The sequence below is a fragment of the Aegilops tauschii genome, chromosome 6, assembly GCF_002575655.3.
Source record: "Aegilops tauschii subsp. strangulata cultivar AL8/78 chromosome 6, Aet v6.0, whole genome shotgun sequence".
In the NCBI taxonomy this organism is placed as follows: Eukaryota; Viridiplantae; Streptophyta; class Magnoliopsida; order Poales; family Poaceae; genus Aegilops; species Aegilops tauschii.
This window is the reverse complement of record NC_053040.3, coordinates 101,583,220-101,604,991: the sequence shown is the minus strand read 5'-3', so window position 1 is coordinate 101,604,991 and position 21,772 is coordinate 101,583,220.

Here is a 21,772-nt window from a genome sequence, read left to right as displayed (position 1 = left end):
TTGCTATTATTTTATAATTTTTACTCATTTTATAATTCATATGCAATTTATTGCAGCCCGTTTTCCATTTTTAGAATTGCTGCCCATTTTCTGGTCAGTACCAGGCTTAAAAAAAGTAACTAAATATGTGGGAAATTTTGAAAATTCGCAAATTTTTGTTGGGAAACAAAATATTCTTAATCCAAAAATTAGTAGCCATACTAAAACAAATTTAAAAATATATTAGTACTATGTAATGATAAATCCAATGAAATACGGAGTATAAGATATCAGTGAGGAACAAAAACAAAAAAAGAAACTAATATCCCATTTGCTATAATTTTTTTGGAATTTTCAACCCCTTTTGTTATTAATTTTAACAGAAACTGACCATACTCTTTGGCCAGGCCGGAATGCATCCCTCCTCGTCTTGAAAGATTTGTAGCCCATTAAGTCGGAGAAAACAAATAGGCCTAGTTTGGGTATTCTTCAAAAAGAAATACTAGGCTACCTATTTTCCCAAAGAAAAAACTACTGGGCTGGTCATGTTGTTAGACGGGCCACAGAGACCGCACAACCCAGTTTATAGCCTGCTTGTCTGAATTACTACTCAAAAAAAGTTGTGCAATTCTGTTGTTAATTGACTATACGTTGAAAATGCTGTGGGTCCCAGATATCAGCAGGGTGGATTAGAATAAAAAACGAGGTGTTCATCCGAGTAGTAAAAGAGGCGATTGCTTGTGTTCGGTAGTGAGCCTGGTGGGTCCGTACTATCATACTCACAACTACAGTCCTCTCCCGATTCACTATGTTGACAGGGACCATTTTGAAAGAAAACTATGTTGACAGGGCCGAACGGCGGCGCCGCGGCGAGCGCACCAAGGCGGAGGATAAAGTGCTGTCGCCAATGTGCTGGGCTGGGTTGGTCATTCTTATTGAAAAATAAAAATGGACCGGAACTATTTACGACGTTGACTACGATTTGCATGGGTCCGCTGGTTGCAGGAAGAAAAAGCTCGGAGAAAGAAGACTGGTCGCTATCTTTGCCTAAGAATAATATCGACTGAATGTAACGACACTATCATAGGAAATAATATCCTCCTGTTAAATCGTGAATTTAAAGAACTGGTGCATGAGCATTTAGCTTTATTTATTTATTTACTTATTTATATTTAGGGGACCATGAGCATGTACCTGGGCCCGATTCATGTGAGAGCCTCCCTTCCAGTTAATTATGGGTTTCTCTATTGGGCCATCATCAGTGGGCTGCATGTTATCAACAAGTGGAAAATGTGTTCTGTACGAAAAATAGTATGCGCTACGTACGGTACCGGGCACTAAAGGATCGAACCGTGCAACGACTTCCAAAACATTGTGTTTGTCGTTCTAACAACACATTTATTCAACTGATTGTACATTGAAAACAGCAGCAGCAGCAACCAGGGCTGGGGGTGCAACAGAAGCAGTAAGCAGGGCAGAAGAGTGAAGACGCAACTCTCTCTTCCAAACCAAACATCAGCCATCATTACAAAAGGGCTACCAAAAAAGAACAAGTGTATACATCAAACTAAATAAAGATCCTACTACACCAAGTGTACGCATCTAACCAACTGGCTCAGTTAGACGTTACTATTTATTAAGCTGTGTAGATTGGCTGACAGCTTGCACCAGATGGGTGCCTGACGGGGGAAACTCCAGCCAGCAGGTCGAAGTCTGATACTTGCGACCCGCTCTCCTACTTTGGGCTGCAGAGCGTGGCGGCACATATCAGGGTATGGTGCATGCAGAGACGCATGGTACGCTGTGTACATACAGTTTTGCCTGATGAACGAAACCGCGCTGCCATGATGATCCTTGTCGTCGGTTATCTCCTGGTTAATCGGATAATTCAGTCCGACAAACAGAGAGCGTGTACCAAGGCTACTTACCAACCTCCAGTCAAAAATTCCTGAAGGCCCAGAGAAGCTGGGATCCTGCTCAAAGACCTTGCATTGACTGTGATTGTATTCCACGAAACAACACGTCCGGTACGTGCGAACGATCATCAATCGTCGCCGTCGTCTGATCGAGCCAGGAACCACCTGCAACTGCCATGCCGCTTTTCTTTGAAAGGTTCTGGGATTAGGATGGGTAGGGACACCAGGCGGCCTACAACATCATATCAAGTTGGAGTCAAATAACCGTAAAAAAAGTTGGAGTCAAATAAAAAAGGGCTCTTGATGTAGTCAATCTTAAGAACAACATGTTATGAGCATGAATATTTTTTCAGTAAATGTTGACAGTAATATAAGCAAGCCATCATGATATCATAGGAAAGTAACATACTGCTGTAACAACCATTTGTAGCGATGACTGGAGTAGGCCAGCAATACGTCCAGCCATAGAAGGAGTCGACAGCGTAAATGAAGCCATTGTGTTCAATGGCATCAGAGAACCATGGAGGATGTATGATCCTGCGATGGACGTGCAGATTTATCCACTTACCGCAGTGACCTGTCAGATAGGCGAGACCGCGGTTGAAGAACGCAATTAGCCTGAAGTCTTTATAATTCGCAGATCTTGTGGGCACTTGGCAGATTACAACCTTGAGCAAATCAAACTTGGTATGATGTTGGCTACTGTAAGATTCCGAGAATTCTGGGCCGCGGTGCCAAAGCAGTGAAGTGTTAATCGAAGGAAGGGGGGTCAATCGCCGGGTGTAGACCTCCATGAGCATCCAGCTGCCGCGACCGTCGACGAGCACCATCCAAGACGTGTTCATGCCGACCCAGTACATACCATTAATGATATTGAGGGTGACGGGGATCAAATCGCAGTCAAGGGGGTTGATGCTCGCCACCCAACGATCGTTATGCTGCGTGACATGCCATTTCTAAAGATCAGGGGGCATCGGCAAGCAAGGAGCTGGCTTAAAAAGCTTCGGCCTGAGGGCATTGAGTAAACGGTATAGCCCCGACGAGCACGCGGCGAGCGGCATGGTACTGAGATTGTCCACACGCGAAACAATGAGCTTGATTACCTCTGTGGGGAGCGAATTCCAGCCACTCTTTCGGCCAACGCTGCTCGGTTCTGCCATTGTTAGTGCTTGGGTTTCGAATGAGGGGGGGAGGTGCCTTAGAGGGGATGGAAGATTGGACGAGGGGGGAGGTGCCTTAGCGGGGATGGAAGAGCGGACAAAGATGGAGTCAGACCGCTTGGGAAGTGGACAGGTGATGATGACTACAGCACACCGCTTGACTTATGAGACACATACCAGCAGCGTAGGGTCATGTCGAAGTCAGACAACTTGCGTCAGTGATCACAGTACTGGTACTCCCTACAGTACCTACTACTATGTCCTAACTTGCTTGAGTAGAGTAGTCTATTCTAATAAAAAAATAGTTACAAACTTCAATGCCCGAGCATGGAACAACTACGAACCACCATCGGTGCTAACTCCAATCCCCAGCAAACGTTCGCTGGGAGATATGGCAGTAGCAAACGCCCACGACACAGTTATAGTACGTGTGTAAGGGTGGCGGTTTTGTCAAATAATATGGCTTAAAAATAGGCCACCGTCGGATGGAAATCTGACGGTTACGTGGGATTCGCCAGGATTGAGCTCGTGCCGAACAATCGCCAGATATCATTACTAAAAAAAAGGTTAAAACACCCGGGGCTATAACTTGCACCGTCTGACCACTAACAATGATACTAACATAGTTGTAAAATGGTCAAAGACCGTGTCTACATGTTGTTTGGAATTATATGCAAAAAAATTAGCAAGATGCCCGTGCATTGCACGGAACATCAAGATGCATTTTTTTACAACACACATGTTGTGATTGACCCATGTAGGAGTAATCCCATGTGTATAAACTAATGATATCTTGAGAATTTTATCGGAAAATGGTATGTCGACCATTTCATCTAAAAAATGATATGTCAAGAAAGATGATAGAGGTGAGGAGGAGTGGGGCGTGGTGGTGACTGGTGGTTGGACTGGGCAGAGGCATGGGGATGGACGGCGTCGGTAGCGGCCACCATGCCAGATTGTTCCAGAGACTTCCTTTTGTAAATTGTAATTGCTCAGCAATGAGGTTGTGGGAGATAAGGATGAACGAGGCAAGGCCTTATCTGTAAATGTGGAGAGAGGTGCGGGTATCTTTTGTAAAATTGTCATAGTTTGCTTTCTATCTGTCACATATAGATCGGACAGTCTATATTATAAGATGGTAGGCACACCATCACCACCAACTCGGTTTTTTCTGTACTCCTACTCCTATAAAAGACTCAGTTGGTGATGATGGTGTGTCTGCCATCTGCCATTTCTGACCATTAGATCTGCATCTAACGATTGTGATGTAAGTTGTGGCCTTTTACAACAATTCCCACTTCTCTGCTCCAGTTTACACAAAACACCTTAGTATCTTGAAATCGGAGACAGAGCATATCTTCGTGTGTCACCTTGATACGTCTCTGTCGTATCTAATTTTCCAAACACTTTTTCCCTTATTTTGGACTCTAACTTGCATGATTTGAATGGAACTAACCTGGACTGACGCTGTTTTCAGTAGAATTGCCATGGTGTTATTTTTGTGGAGAAACAAAAGTTCTCGGAATGACCTGAAACTTCACGGAGATTATTTTTGGAAATATTAAAAAATACTGGCAAAAGAATCAAGACCAGGGGCCCCACACCCTATCCACGAGGGTGGGAGGCGCGCCTACCCCCCCTGGGCGCGCCCCCTGCCTCGTGGGCCCCCTGGTGCTCCACTGACCTCAACTCCAACTCTATATATTCACGTTCGGGGAGAAAAAAATCAGGGAGAAGGATTCATCGCGTTTTACGATACGGAGCCGCCGCCAAGCCCTCAACTCTCTCGGAAGGGCTGATCTGGAGTCCGTTCGGGGCTCTGGAGAGGGGAATCCGTCGCCATCGTCATCATCAACCATCCTCCATCACCAATTTCATGATGCTCACCGCCGTGCGTGAGTAATTCCATCGTAGGCTTGCTGGACGGTGATGGGTTGGATGAGATTTATCATGTAATCGAGTTAGTTTTATTAGGGTTTGATCCCTAGTATCCATTATGTGCTGAGATTGATGTTGCTATGACTTTGCTATGCTTAATGCTTGTCACTAGGGCCCGAGTGCCATGATTTCAGATCTGAACCTATTATGTTTTCATGAATATATGTGAGTTCTTGATCCTATCTTGCAAGTCTATAGTCACCTACTATGAGTTATGATCTGGCAACCTCGAAGTGACAATAATCGGGACCACTCCCGGTGATGACCGTAGTTTGAGGAGTTCATGTATTCACTATGTGTTAATGCTTTGGTCCGGTACTCTATTAAAAGGAGGCCTTAATATCCCTTAGTTTCCGCTAGGACCCCGCTACGACGGGAGGGTAGGACAAAAGATGTCATGCAAGTTCTTTTCCATAAGCACGTATGACTATATTCAGAATACATGCCTACATTACATTGATGAATTGGAGCTAGTTCTGTGTCACCCTATGTTATGACTGTTGCATGAATAATCACATCCGGCATAATTCTCCGTCACTGATCCAATGCCTACGAGCCTTTCACATATTGTTCTTCGCTTATTTACTTTTCCGTTACTACTGTTACAATTACTACAAAACTACCACTGTTACTTTTGCCACCGTTACCGCTACTATCATACTACTTTGCTACTAAATACTTTGCTGCAGATATTAAGTTATCCAGGTGTGGTTGAATTGACAACTCAACTGCTAAAACTTGAGAATATTCTTTGGCTCCCCTTGTGTCGAATAAATAAATTTGGGTTGAATACTCTACCCTCGAAAACTGTTGCAATCCCCTATACTTGTGGGTTATCAAGACTATTTTCTGGCGCCGTTGCCGGGGAGCATAGCTCTATTCTTTGAGTCACTTGGGATTTATATCTGCTGGTCACTATGAAGAACTTGAAAGACGAGAAAACCAAAATTTATCCCTCAACTACGAGGGGAGGTAAGGAACTACCATCTAGCTCTGCTCTTGATTCACCTTCTGTTTTGAGTAAGCTTGCGACACCTAAACCTGCTTCTGCTATTAATTCTGATATGCCGCATCTTATTGATGATGCCACTTCTGCTATGCATGATACTTATGATGAAACTACTTCTATGCTTGATACTACTGTTCCACTTGGTGAATTTCTTGATGAACAACTTGCTAGGGCTATAGAGAATGAAATTATTGAAACTGATAATATTGATGAAAGTGATGATGACGATTCTCCCCCTAAATATGAATTGCCTGTTGTGCCTGAGGGCTATGTTATGGATGAAGAAACTGCTAGAGACTTTCTTGCTTGCACTGATAGGAGTGGTCTTAAGAAATTATTAGCCAAGCTGAAACAAAAATCTCTGAATGCTGGAATGAAGTATGATCCTACTTATGCTACTTCACCCATCTTTGTTACTGATAAGGATTATGAATTCTCTATTGATCCTGATATAATTACTTTGGTTGAATCTGATCCTTTTTATGGTTATGAATCTGAAACTGTTGTGGCACATCTTACTAAATTAAATGATATAGCCACCATGTTAACTAATGATGAGAAAACTCGCTACTATTATATCCTTAAAATATTTCCGTTCTCATTAAAGGGTGATGCTAAGATATGGTTTAATTCTCTTGATCCTGGTTTTGTGCGTAGTCCCTAGGACATGATTTATTACTTCTCTGCTAACTATTTCCCTGCTCATAAGAAACAAGCTGCTTTAAGGGAAATATATAATTTTGTGCAAATTGAAGAAGAGACTCTCCCACAAGCTTGGGGGAGGCTTCTCCAATTACTTAATGCTTTGCCTGATCATCCTCTCAAGAAAAATGAAATACATGATATCTTTTATAATGGCCTAACCGATGCTTCCAGAGACCACCTGGATAGTTGTGCTAGTTGTGATTTTAGAGAAAGAACGGTTGATCAAGCTGAAATTCTATTGAATAATCTGTTGACCAATGAAAATAATTGGACACTTCCTGAACCAACTCCAAAGCCAACTCCGAAGAAAATGGGTGTTCTATTTCTCAGTCCGGAAGATATGCAAGAGGCAAAGAAATCTATGAAGGAAAAAGGTATTAAAGCTGAAGATGTTAAGAATTTACCTCCTATTGAAGAAATACATGGTCTTAATTTACCGCCTGTTGAAGAAACACATGGTCTTGATAACCCGACACAGGTAGTAAAGGTAATTTATCTCTATAGATATGATAAAGCTGAAATCCCTCCTACTAAGTTTGCTACCCAATGCTTAGGTGTGTTTGATAATTTTATGCTTAAGCAAGAAAACTTCAATGCTTATTTTGGTAGAGAATTAAAACGTAATGCTTATATGATTGAACACTTGAGTGATTATATGTCTAGAGTTAAAGGTGAACTTAAACTCATTAGCAAACATGCTTCTATGGTTACCACTCAAGTAGAACAATTACTTAAAGCTCAGAATGATTTGCTCAATGAATTGAATAGTAAGAATATTGACTTTGCTGTTAGAGTTGCAACTAGAGGAGGTAAGGTGACTCAGGAACCTTTGTATCCTGAAGGCCATCCTAAGAGAATTGAGCAAGATTCTCAGAGAAATAATATTGATGCACCTAGTTCTTCTAAAAAGAAGAAAAAGAAAAATGGTAGTACTTTGCATGCTTCTAGTGAACCTGTTGTTGACACACCTGAGAATCCTAATGATATTTCTATTTCTGATGTTGAAACACAATCTGGTGATGAACATGAACCTAGTGATAATGTTAATGATGATGTTCATGTTGATGCTCAACCTAGCAATAACAATGATGTAGAAATTGAACCTGCTGTTGATCTTGATAACCCACAATCAAAGAATCAACGTTATGATAGGAGAAATTTTGTTGCTAGGAAGCATGGTAAAGTAAGAGAGCCATGGGTTCAGAAACCCATGCCTTTCCCTCCTAAGCCATCAAAGAAAAAGGATGATGAGAATTTTGAGCGCTTTGCTGAAATGATTAGACCTATCTTTTTGCGTATGCGTTTAACTGATATGCTCAAAATGAATCCTTATGCTAAGTATATGAAGGATATTGTTACAAATAAAAGAAAGATATTGGAAGCTGAAATTTCCACCATGCTTGCTAATTATACTTTTAAGGGTGGAATACCAAAGAAACTTGGAGATCCAGGAGTACGTACTATACCATGCTCCATTAAAAGAAACTATGTTAGAACTACTTTATGTGATCTTGGAACCGGTGTTAGTGTTATGCCTCTCTCTTTATATCGTAGACTTGATTTGAATAAGTTGACACCTACTGAAATATCTTTCCAAATGGCTGATAAATCAACTGCTATACCTGTCGGTATTTGTGAGGATGTGCCTGTTGTGGTTGCAAATGTTACTATTTAATGGACTTTGTTATTCTTGATATTCCCGAGGACGATAGTATGTCTATTATCCTTGGAAGACCCTTTTTGAATACTGCAGGGGCTGTTATTGATTGCAACAAAGGCAATGTCACTTTTCATGTTAATGGTAATGAGCATACGGTGCACTTTCCGAGGAAACAACCTCAAGTCCACAGTATCAATTATATTGGAAAAGTTCCATCGATTATTTTTGGAGGTTTTGAATTTCCTCTTCCTACTGTCAAGAAGAAATATGATATTCTTATTATTGGGGATGTGCATCTCCCTATTGAGGTAACATAGTGTTATTCGAAATTTCTCCGGTTCCATGTTATTCGGAATGAGTTTGTTAACAAGAATTGATCAACCTTGTTAGTAGATTCCTTTTGATGAGCATGAGAAGGATGAAGTTAGAAAGCACAACTCTCTGTACCCTCCTTTTACCTTCTGTTATTTAGAATAAATAAAGCAAAAATAGTATTTTCTGTCCGTTTTCTGAATTATCCGTACAATAAAAAAATACCCCAAAAATAAAAGTTCTCCAAATGCCCCGAAAATGAAATATGATTTTTTCTAGAATATTTGAGAATATCTGGCACTAAGAACACAGCAGGGGGAGCAAGCACCTGGCCACGAGGGTCTAGGGCACGCCCACCCCTATAGGGCGCGCCCCCTGCCTCGTGGGCCCATGGTGACTCCCCTCCACTTATTCTAGTCACCACACACTCCTTCGTCCTCCCAAGAAAATCACCAACCAGCTCAAGCACGAGTTCTTGCTCATTTTGCTGCGATTTTCGATCTCCTTGCTCAAAGCACCTCTCACAAAACTGCTTTAGGGGATTGTTCCTTGGTATGTAACTCCTCCAATGGTCCAATTAGTTTTTGTTCTCTTGCTTTATTCATTGCAAATTTTCGCTGCCTAGGTGACCCTGTTCTTGAGCTTGCATGTCAAATTTATATGGTCCCAAGTAGTTCTAATGCATGATATAGTCTCTAGGCACTTGTGGGAGTAGTTGCTATCAATTTTGTTGAGTTTGGTTCACTTTTATTTGAAGTTACTAAAATTTTCAGAAATTTTTCAGAGGAAGAAATATGTTTAGGAAAATGTACCAAGGTGGCCCTTCAAGGAAGCAAGGACCTAGGCTCGCAATGCGCGATGCCGACGATGAACCACCGAGGGAAGCTCAAGTGCGGGCTTGTGAATGGCCTTCAGAGGACTTCATGGATCGAGCAGGAATCAAGGAAGAATTTAACGCATATGTGCATAACGCTGATCTTGTGAGCTTCGAGGCAGATAAGTGTCGTTGGTACCACTATCTCACTGATTCCTTTGTGAGGAGGTTTGAATTTTCATCATCACGCAATTCTCAAACTATCCTGTTTGATCTTTATGAAAATTCTTATACTATGGACTTAGAGGATTTTAATACTGCTTGCAAACTTCCACAATGGGGTGGCACTTGTGAGCCTCGCAAATCTGAATTTAGAGATTTTCCTGCTAGTATAACTGTGGGGCAGTCTAGAGATATAACACAAGCTACCATAGGGAGCGTTCATTTTCCTGCTATACATTATTTTGCTCTCTTCATAGGTAGGTGCATAAATGGTAAGGATGAAGCATGCCACATGTGTGTCCCTGATCTCAATGTTCTCAGGAGTGCTGTATTAGGAGATAAACATTATAATTTGGGAGCCATTGTTGCACGTAGGTTGCATAATAATAGATTTAATGGAGATTTCTTTGGTGGAATTTATGCAACCCGTTTAGCTAATTTTCTTAATATACCCATTTGTGATTATGATATGGAATTTCCTCCTTCTTATCTAGATTTTAATGCCATGGTTCACCATCAGTTTATTGAGAGGAATGAACCGCCTCTCCAGTACCGACTAATCTTTGACAGGCGTCACGCCATCAATATTGTCCTCCCTGCTCCTACTCTCTTTGACTTTCAGGCAAAGGGGAGATATGTCATAACCAGGGAGGAGGCAAATGAGTACGAGAGGAGGACGAGGGTAGCTCGTCTCCAAGATGCAGCCCACGATGCAATAGCCGCTGCATCTCAGTACGACCCTAGTTACAACTTTGGATATCCGCCAGGCCAGCCGTGGCAATAGACCAACTTAGGCCAAAAGCCTAAGCTTGGGGGAGTACGTATTTCTCACCGACATTACATTTATGTTCACACACTCATTGCTAGTTGTCGGTGCTCATACTTTTTCACTATAATATCCATGCTAATTTATTTCCTTTTTATGTTTTCTTCTTGTGTGTTTGATAAACCTTAAGAAAAACTAAAAAATTAGTTGTAGCTTTTAGCTAGTTTACTTTCTTGCTTGAGGTAGTATTAATTAAAAGAAAACACAAAAAGATTTCATGTTCTTCTTTTGCTTGTTGGGAGCTTTCCCGTGTAAATAGTTTAATTTCTTTTCTTTTCCTTGGGGGTCATGGGGAGAAGACCATTATGAAAATGTTGGAGTGGCTCTTGTATGTATTATTGTTGATTTAACCAAGAGCCCATATTGCCTTGTCTTCTCCTGTTTATTGAATGCTCACAGATTCCAGCTTAGTCCAATGCACGTGCACTATTATTATTATTCACATCCTTCGGTCTAGCAAGTGAAAGGCAATAATGACGATATATGATGGACTGACTGAGATGAGAGAAGCTGGTATGAACTCGATCTCTCTTGTTTTTGTAAATATGATTAGTTCATTGTTCCTGATTCAGCCGATTATGAATAAACATGTTTGCAATGACAATTAGAGATTATAGTTGCTTATGCCATGCTTAATTAGCTAGGAGTTTATAATGGTTTACCTTGCGTGCCAACATGCTATTAAAATGGTTGTGATGTGGTATAGTAGGGTGGTATCCTCCTTTGAATGATTCAAGTGACATGACTTGGCACATGTTCACGCATGTAGTTGAAATAAATCAACATAGCCTTCACGATATTTATGTTCATGGTGTATTATATCCTACTCATACTTGCACTCAATGTTTATTAATTTTAAATGCATGTTCATGACCGTTGTCGCTCTCTAGTTGGTCACTTCCCAGTCTCTTTCTAGTCTTCACGTGTACTAAGCGGGAATACTGCTTGTGCATCCAATTCCTTAAACCCCAAAGTTATTGCATATGAGTCCACCATACCTTCCTATATGCGGTATCTACCTGCCGTTCCAAGTAAATTTGTATGTGCCAAACTCTAAACCTTCAAATGAAATTCTGTTTTGCATGCTTGAATAGCTCATGTACCAACTAGGGTTGTCTGTATCTTCCATGCTAGGCGGGTTATTCTCAAGAGGAGTGGACTCCGCTCCTCACTCACGAGAAAATGGCTGGTCACTGGGATGCCCATTCCCATGCTCGAAGCAAATCAAATCAAAATAATTGCAAACAAAACTCCCCCAGGATTGTTGGTAGTTGGAGGCACCCATTGTTTCGGACAAGCCATGGACATATGTTTGTTGGTGGAGGGGGAGTATAGACTTTACCATTCTATTTGGGAACCGCCTATAATGTGTGTAGCATGGAAGATATCGCCATCTCTCGGTTGGTATGTTGACAATGAAAGTATGCCACTCAAAATATTATTTATCTCTATTTCAAAAATCGAGCTCTAGCACCTCTACAAATCCCTGCTTCCCTCTGTGAAGGGCCTATCAATTTACTTTTATGTTGAGTCATCACCCTCTTATTAAAAAGCGACAGCTGGAGAGCACCGCTGTCATTTGCATTCATTACTATTAATTTATATTTGGTATGACTATGACTGGATCTCCTTTACCATGAATTACAATATTTAGTCAGTCCTTGATCTTTAAAGGTGCTCTGCATTTATGTTTTGCGGTCTCAGAAAGGGCTAGCGAGATACCATCTTGTTATATCATATTATGATTGTTTTGAGAAAGTGTTGTCATCCGGGATTTATTATTATTGCTCGCTAGTTGATTATCCCATTGATATGAGTAAACATTAGACCTAAATGTTATTGTGAATATTGTTAGTCATAATCTTTGTTGAAAACTTGAATGCTGGCTTTACATATTAACAACAACAAGAGCAAACAGAGTTTTTAAAAGTTTTTCTTTATCACTTTCAGTTTATCAACTGAATTGCTTGAGGACAAGCAAAGGTTTAAGCTTGGGGGAGTTGATACGTCTCCGTCATATCTACTTTTCCAAACACTTTTGCCCTTGTTTTGGACTCTAACTTGCATGATTTGAATAGAACTAACCCGGACTGACGCTGTTTTCAGCAGAATTGCCATGGTGTTATTTTTGTGCAGAAACAAAAGTTCTCGGAATGACCTGAAACTTCACGGAGATTATTTTTGGAAATAATAAAAAATACTGGCGAAAGAATCAAGGCCCTTGCCGGGGCCGCGGAGGCCGCCCCGGCAAGGGTCTTGCCGGGGGAGTCCACCTTGCCCCTTTGCTGTCTTGTGCTTCTGGTCTTGGCGTTGCCTCTGATCGTCTTGTGCCTTTGGCTCCTCTCCGGCTTTCCTCCTTCGCCCTACTAGTGTGGCCGTGGGCGCGGCTCCGACTGTCTGTGCACAAGTAAAGGGGTAAAAAGGAGCGCCCCTACTTTTGTACAACGACAGGAGCCCCCGGGCCTGGGCCACACATAAGAGCGACACGTTGTCGGGCCAGGCCCAAAACGGTGCGCGGGCAGTCGGGGCGGGATTTCACCGGAGTGATTTTTTGTCTGCTGCGATACCCCACGACATGCGAGCGACGTGGGGGGTCAGGCGTGATGTGGGGGTCATGCGTGGGGCGGTTTACGCATGCATGCATCACATCGTAGTTAATGGGAAAGGAGGCGGCCCGCGCCTTCCCCGTAAAAAGGAATAACCGCGGGCGCGCTGCTCACTTTACCCTTCCCCTGTGCCTTCCCCAATCTCGGAGCCGCCGTCTGCTTCTTCCTCCTCCTCTTCGCCTTTTGCTTGCCGCCGTTGCGCCTTTGCTGTCCTTCGCTCCTCGCTTCCTCGCACCCACCATGGCTCCCAAATCCACCAAGGGCAAGGGAGTGGCCAAAGACGCCGGGGTGACAGATCCGCCGGGGAGTGAGCAGGCGGCGCGACGGACGCAGCTCGCCTACTTCCCATCGACGGTCGACGCGGTCGAGCTACGGGACTACTTCAAGCCCCTGTGGGGGTGCAAGACGGGAGGCGAGACGACGGCGCATCTGGCCACGCGCGTCATCCCCGCCGCCTTCGCCGACGCCGGCTCGAATCGGTACCCGTTCTTCGTCGACTACTTTTCTTGAGGCCTCTGCCCCCCTTCTCTGATTTCTTCAATGATGTCATGCACACCTACGGCTTCCACCTTCTGGATTTTACCCCAAATTTCGTGGCGTGCATGGCTCTCTTTGCGCACCTCTGCAAGGGTTTCGCCGGGGTGAATCCCAACACGGCGCTCTTCCGCCACTACTTCTTGTTGGGGAACGTAGCAGAAATTCAAAATTTTCCTACGTGTCACCAAGATCAATCTAGGAGATGCTAGCAATGAGAGGGGAGGAGTGCATCTACATACCCTTGTAGATCGCGAGCAGAAGCGTTCAAGAGAACGGGGTTGATGGAGTCATAATCGTCGTGATCCAAATCACCGATGATCCTAGCGCCGAACGGACGGCACCTCCGCGTTCAACACACGTACGGAGCGGGGACGTCTCCTCCTTCTTGATCCAGCAAGGTGGGAGGGGAAGTTGATGGAGATCCATCAGCACGACGGCGTGGTGGTGGAAGTAGCGGGATCCCGGCAGGGCTTCGCCAAGCGCAAGCGGGGAGGAAGAGGTGTCACGGGAGGGAGGGAGGCGCCAGGGCTTGGGGTGCTGCTCCCATGCGCCTCCCCACTATATATAGGGGTGGAGGGGCTGGTTTCTTGCCCTCCAAGTCCATTGGGGCGTTGTCAAAGGTGGGGGAAAGAAATCCCATCATTTCCCTTCCCCACCGATTGTTATCCCCCTTTTTTAGGGATCTTGATCTTATCCCTTCGGGATATGATCTTATTCCTTCTAAGGTGGGATCTTGGTGCGCCTTGACCAGGGGTGTGGGGCCTTGCCCCCACTACCCACGTTCATGTGGGTCCCCCCCATGCAGGTGGGCCCCACTTCGGAACCTTCTAGAACCTTCCCGGTACAATATCGAAAAATCCCGAACATTTTTCGGTGGCCAAAATAGGACTTCCCATATATAAATCTTTACATCCGGACCATTCCAGAACTCCTCGTGACGTCCGGGATCTCATCCGGGACTCCGAACGACTTTTGGATTTCCGCATACTAACATCTCTACAACCCTAGCGTCACCGAACCTTAAGTGTGTAGACCCTACGGGTTCAGGAGACATGCAGACATGACCGAGACGACTCCCCGGTCAATAACCAACAGCGGGATCTGGATACCCATGTTGGCTCCCACATGTTCCATGATGATCTCATCAGATGAACCATGATGTCGAGGATTCAATCAATCCCGTATACAATTCCCTTTGTCAATCGGTACGTTACTTTCCCGAGATTCGATCGTCGGTATCCCAATACCTTGTTCAATCTCGTTACCGGCAAGTCACTTTACTCGTACCGTAATGCATGATCCCATGACCAAACACTTGGTCACATTGAGCTCATTATGATGATGCATTACTGAGTGGGCCCAGAGATACCTCTCCATCATACGGAGTGAAAAATCCCAGTCTCGATTCGTGCCAACCCAACAGACACTTTCGGAGATACCTATAGTGCACCTTTATAGCCACCTAGTTACGTTGTGACGTTTGGTACACCCAAAGCATTCCTACGGTATCCGGGAGTTGCACAATCTCATGGTCTAAGGAAATGATACTTGACATTAGAAAAGCTCTAGCAAACGAACTACACGATCTTGTGCTATGCTTAGGATTGGGTCTTGTCCATCACATCATTCTCCTAATGATGTCATCCCGTTATCAATGACATCCAATGTCCATGGTCAGGAAACCATAACCATCTATTGATCAATGAGCTAGTCAACTAGAGGCTTACTAGGGACATATTGTGGTCTATGTATTCACACATGTATTACGGTTTCCAGTTAATACAATTATAGCATGAACAACAGACAATTATCATGAACAAGGAAATACAATAATAACCATTTTATTATTGCCTCTAGGGCATATTTCCAACACTTCTTCCCTCGGATCCAACCGGGGGGCGCCATTTCCGGTTGCATCACCTGGATCCCACGGTCCAAGGGGGCGTACCCGGAGGGCGCTCAGAAGGAGAGGTGGAAGAATGGCGGGGCCGGTGGTGCTGGATTGAGGAGGATGGTCCACAAGATTTCTGCGAGGTTCGGCGGAGCGGCTGGAGCGATGTTGATGCCGACGATGCGAAGCTCACGGTCGCCACCACCAGGATTCTTCGCCTCACCGAGGCAGGGCTCTCCCATGAGATGATCGGGGCGGATTTCATCCGCCGCCGAATCGCTCCGCTGCAAAACAAGGGGAGGCCGGCCTGGCTTTTCACGAACGCCGCCGACATCATGAGGCTCCTCCCCGGCCTCGACCACAACCTCACGGTGATGAGGAACGCCCATCTCTGCCAACGGCTCTTCCAGCTCGACGTGAACCGCGATGGTGAGGTCGAGCGGTCCGGCAAGGCTGCAAGGGCCGCCGCGAAGGCCGACAAGGTCGCCAAGGGGCCCTTGTTTAGGTTGCCGGCGGGAGTGGTCCCGCTGAGCAACAACTCTGGCCGGACCGACATCATCGCCATGATGCCGGACATCAATGCGCATGGTCTTGACCCAAGCTGGGTCGAGCCGGAGGAAATTCAAGTGCAGGAGTTCTTCGACACCTTGCATGAGGGGTATGTCACCGCCGAGCCGCGGCTCGTCCAGGACACCACCCAGGTGGATCTGGACTACAGCGCCGCCAGGGCGGCGGAGGCGGAGCTCGCCAAGGCGGCCGGCAGCGCCGGTGGCGTAGAGGACAAGGCCGCGGCAGAAGCGGAGGAGATGGAGCTCGCCCAGTTGGCGGAGGCCGCTGGGGAGGCCAGTAGCACCGGCACCGGGGCTTCTCTCGTTGAAGATGTGGTCGGCGAGTCGTCGGAGGAGGAGGCCGAGGAGGAGGAGGCTATGGCCGTCGATCCTCCGGCCACGGGGAGAGGGCGGGTTCTGCGGCGGGCCACCTTCGGCGAGCCGGTTTGGCCCGGCAGGGCCGCGCAACTGTGGCAGGCCCAGGAGACGTCCGTGCTCCAGACGAGGGCTGCAGCGGCGAAGAAAGTGGTGAAGGCCGCAGTGGCGAAGAAGAAGGCATCCACTTCTTCCTCGTCCAAGCGCGTTCAGACGCCACCTGCTTCCCCTCCTCTAGCAGACATTGACGCGGAGGTCACCTTTGACTTCGAATCCCTCAGCCCAAGGAGGAAGAGGAAGGTAGCAAAGGAGGAGGAGGAGGAGTTGTAAGCTTTTTATTCCCCCTTTCTGTCATCTCCGTTTCCTCAAACAGTGCCGCTTATCTTGAATTATTTTCACTTTGCAGGGACGTCGAGACGCTGGCCCAGAGGGTGAAGAGGGCCAGGACCTCGACGAGCGGCCAGCCCCCAGCAGGCGCCTCCGGCACACCACTGGTGGTGTTGAGCAATCCGGACAGCAGCCCCCGGCCCAGCCCCCATCGTCAGTCCATCACTTGCCCTCCGCCAACGTGTGTAGGGGGTATGACTAGTTGGCGCTGACCTTGTCGTGGTTGCAAGAGGAGAACAGCAGCAGGAGGAGCCACAGAGGGCTATCCCCAACACGCCGCCCCCATCGTCCACGCCGCCCTGAGGGGCATCCCCGGCAAGGGAGCCAAGCACCGAGCCCATGCACACGGAGGAGGAGGAGGCAAAGTCGGGCGCTGGTGGCTTTTCCTCGGCACCAAATGATGGCGGGGAGGGGACCTCTGCTTCCCAGCCCGGCACGGGTAAGCCACTCGCCTTCCGTCCCTGTTTGCTTTTTCTTCTTTCTGACCCCTGTTCTTGGCCTCACCTCACCCCCCTCTCGGTATCTAGATCCCCCTTTGGCGGACCCAGAGGACATCGACACCGTCATCGAGGATGTCGCCAAGAATGCCGCGGCCGAGAAGATCGCCACCAAAGAGGCCGCCAAGGGTGCTGCTGAGGATGCCGCCAAGGGGTCCGCCGGGGAGCCCGGCAAAGGGCCTGTCGGGGAGGCCGGCAGGTCCGCCGCCGAGGAGGAGGTGGTTGATGACCAGCCATCCTCCTCCGCTGCCTCTGGCTCCGGCAAGTACCTGAGGGTGACGACCTTTTCGTCCACCTCCCAGGGTCATCGAGCTCCAGGGCGCCCATCGAGGGCGAGGTGTTCGAGCAGGAGGTGCTTGCCGCCGCCGGGCTCGAGGTTGTTGATGAGCCAAGCGCCGGTGGCGACGACTCTCAGGAGGAGCGGCTTCTTCAGGACATGGGCGCCAATTTCCGGAAGCTCCAGGCGCTGCACCGCGCTCGCCTGGACAAGGCCAAGTCCAGGATAGCAACGGTGGACAAGGCGGAGGCGGACCTCAAGGCACGCGTCGCCGAGACGCAGACTTGGTTCCGCCAAGCTTGTGAGGATCTGAAGGCCGCCCAAGGTGAGCTAGCCAAGCGTGACGCGGAGCTCACCATGAAGCGGGCCGACATCAAGAAGGCCCAGGAGACGGCGGAGAGCTTGGCCGCTGCAGCCGAGGCCGCTTGGTCCCAGCACCAGGCCGCGCTGAACTCCCAGGAGGAGGACCTTGCCGCGCGTGTGGAGAAGCTTGCCGCAGCGCTCCGCAGCAAGGATGAGGAGATGGAGAAGCTCGTCGCGCAGCGGACCCGGGAGCTAGAGCAGAGGCACAAAGAGGCACTCGATGCCCAGGCTCTGGTTCACGCCGGCAGGGTGAAGGAGCTGGAGGCGGAGCGGGACAAGCTGAAGGACTAGGCCCTGAAGCTGTCCAAGGAGAAGGACACGCTCAACGGCGCCCTGACGGAGGCGCAGGGCGTGGCCGTCAGCAGGGCCGGGGAGCTCTCCGAGGCCAACAACTCCATCAAAGACCTCAAGCTGAAGCTGGAGGCTCTCGAGGGGATGCTGTCGGAGAGCAAGGCCCGGGAGGAGATCCTGGCCAAGGATCTGGAGAACGAGAAGCAGCTGCGGAAGAATGAGACCGCCAACCACAAAGACTTTGTGGAAGGTGAGAATCGCTGGCTCGGGCGCCTTGAAGACGTCGCCGCGCAGCTGGCTACCATGGGGATGCCAAACGTGAGGTATACCCCGGAGCGCAACATGAGCCCCAACGCCAAGCTGACCATCTTCTTCGAGGGCATCCTCGGGGCCCTGGAGCAGCTTCACTCCAACCGGGCGGCCTCCCTGGCCGACGAGTACCGGATGCTTTGCCAGGGTGCCATGACCAAGGTCCTCACCAAGGTGGCGTACTGGAACCCCGACCTCGACTTCGACGCCGCGCTGGACAGCTTGCCGGAGGGTGTGGACCTTGCGGCGATCAGGGAGCGTATCAAGCCCGTCATCAGCCGCATCGGTGGAATCCAGAGGATAGAGGGCCAGCACCGGGATTAGGCACCCCGTTTCTCATTGCCGCTGCAGGTTCATGACCACAACAATTTTTATCTTTAGTTAGAACCGCGGCAACAATTTATGTAATATGACTCTGCAGTACTTTTGACGCAATCCGTGTTATTCTCCTATTCGATCTTCCTTCGTATGTTCACCCTACGTTAACCGGGTAGGCTTGCCGGCGCGTAAACCCAGGGCGGCGTCTTGAGTACGGATCCCCAATGGCCTGCCGGGTGTGCTTGCTGCCGGGCGAACCACCTTGCCGCCCTTAATGCGGCCGCTCGAACTGTCGAGCTTGACTCGAGTCAGAATCGAGAGCGTTGCCAATTGCGGAAGGCTACCCCGCCACTCTCGACGCGGCCGCTTGAGCTGTTGAGCGGACTCGAAACAAAACAAGGATGTTGCAAATCGCGAGAGGGCCCCGTTTGCGTGCAGGTTTTCCATACAACGAACAAGATCTCCGAGGGGAATAACCTTATATAGAAAGGAAATATTTGAAGTTCGGCATGACTTAGCTTACCTGTCGCCGCACTGGCGCCCTTCGCGCTTGCAGGCGGCGCCGTTCTCTCGGCCGTCTCCTTCTTCAGTAACCATGGCCACGAGGAACTGCTAGGCTGGCTGCTAAACCAGATCCTCACAACAGCGCCCCCTACCTGGCGTGCCAAAGATGTCGGTGGGAACGACACCTATGGGATCACTGGAATCCCTTCTACGGTTGGCGGGCGCGGCGTTGTGAGAAGAGCAGGTCTAACAAGAAGCACACGGATCGTTTACACAGGTTTAGGCCGCGAGGATGTGTAAAAACCTAGTCCTTGTTTAGTGGATGTATTGAGTGTTCTTGAGCACTCCAACTAGCTATGGTGGTTGTCTCGTTCAAAAGAGCCGAATCCCTTTCCTGGTCGCCTTGGGCCTCCTTTTATAAGGAAAAATGGGTTGCCACAGTGGCACACAGGAGGTGGAAAGGCCTACAGTGCTCGAGCTTATCGCACGTATTACAGGACAAGACGCATTAAATGCGTTTCTTAGGTGTCCCTTAGCTTTATCGGGGACGGGAGCGAGGCCCGTCCCGTCCGTCGCCGCTCCTCCTCGCTTCGACACGCGCCTAGCCAGCGATGCATGCAGCGCCATGTAGGTTGGCAGGCAGCTGAGGTGGCGCGGTGGTAGGGTCTTCACAAAGATCTGCATGCCACCACGCAGGTGCTTGCTGATCTGGCCTGGAAGCTGCACGTTGCCACGCAGGTGCCTGCCCGGCTGGTTGGGCTAGTAGCTGCATGCGAACGACGGTGGAGTCTTGGTTGGTGCGGGCCTGGCAGTGGCCCCGCTGACGTCCTCGGCAAGGGCCTTGCCGGGGGGCCCGGCAAGGGTCTTGCTGTGGTGTCGCAGTCGTCCCCGGCAAGACGCTTGTCGGGGGTCTCGTGGGTCTCCTTGGCGAGGGTCCCGCCGAGGGTCGTCGTGTTCTGATCCTCATCTGATCTTGCGTGCTTATGATCTTGACAAAGATCTGCATGCCACCACGGAGGCGCCTCCCGAGCCCTGGTCCCAACGTAGCTGGTTGGGTTGGAACCTGTGGGCTCAAGGGTGGCTTGCTCTGTTGGTGTTTGGGCAAGTTGCCCCGGCAAGGCCCTTGCCGAGGCCGCCGAGGCCGCCCCGACAAGGGTCTTGCCGGGGGAGTCCACCTCGCCTCTTTGTTGTCTTGTGCTTCTGGTCTTGGCGTTGCCTCTAATCGTCTTGTGCCTTTGGCTCCTCTCCGGCTTTCCTCCTTCGCTCTGCTCAGTGTGGTCGTGGGCGCGGCTCCGACTGTCCGTGCACAAGTAAAGGGGTAAAATGGAGCGCCCCTACTTTTGTACACCGACAGGGGTAGGTTTGTAACATCCCAAATTTTCAATTTGGAATGTTATACATAGGTCATCCATGCATACCATATTTTATTGCATTTCGTTTTGCGATCCTCGAAATTCTAAGCAACTCAAGGACCCTCGGATAGAGTTCGGGATTTCACGTTTTTCATATGTGAATTTTATCAAATATCGAAACAAGGATCACTTTGGTTTTAATTATTTTTCTCTCCGAAAATATTTCATATTGAAATTATATGAGAGGAGATAATATGACTTCTCCAAAAGAAAATGAATATTGGAGGAAAAATATTAAAATCAAATAAATAATTTTATTTGGATTTTATTGCAATTTTATTTGAATTAGAAAAAAATTGCATAATTTAAAATTGCATTTTAGGCCAAGAAAATGTTCACTTTGTTCTAAATATTCTATTTAGACGGTGAAAATTGGTTTTGGTATCTTTCAGATTTTTATTTTATTTTATTAGGATTTTTTTGGTTTTCGGCAGAATTATTTATATAAAAAAAAGTTTCCTGCCCGACTGGGCCGAAGCCCAGCCAAGCAGGCCGGCCCGCCTAGCGCCGCCGCCTCCCTCCCGTTCCTGGCTCGGACTCGCCGGAGTCCCGCGCCACCACGCCGCTGGCCGCCCCCTTCCCCAAGTCGGACCACCCCGACCCCCTCTTTATAAGCCGCCACCCCACCGCCCTCTCCGCCACCCGCCACCGCCGGCCCGCACCCGCAGCCACCGGCGCCTGCCGCCGCACTCGCCGCTGCCCGTCGCCGCGAGCCGCCGCAGCCGCGCCGCCGTCGCCCCTCACCACCGCAGCTGTCGGAGCCCCGCCGACGCCGCCCGCCCCCGCCGACGTCTCGCCGAAGGTAGCCGCCGCCGTTTCCCGATCCGATCCAGCCGTTTGGTTTTTTTCGGTTTAGGTAAAAACCCTGAGTTTTTTTTAAACCCCCTAGTTTCATTTTTTCGGTTCGGTTTTTTGT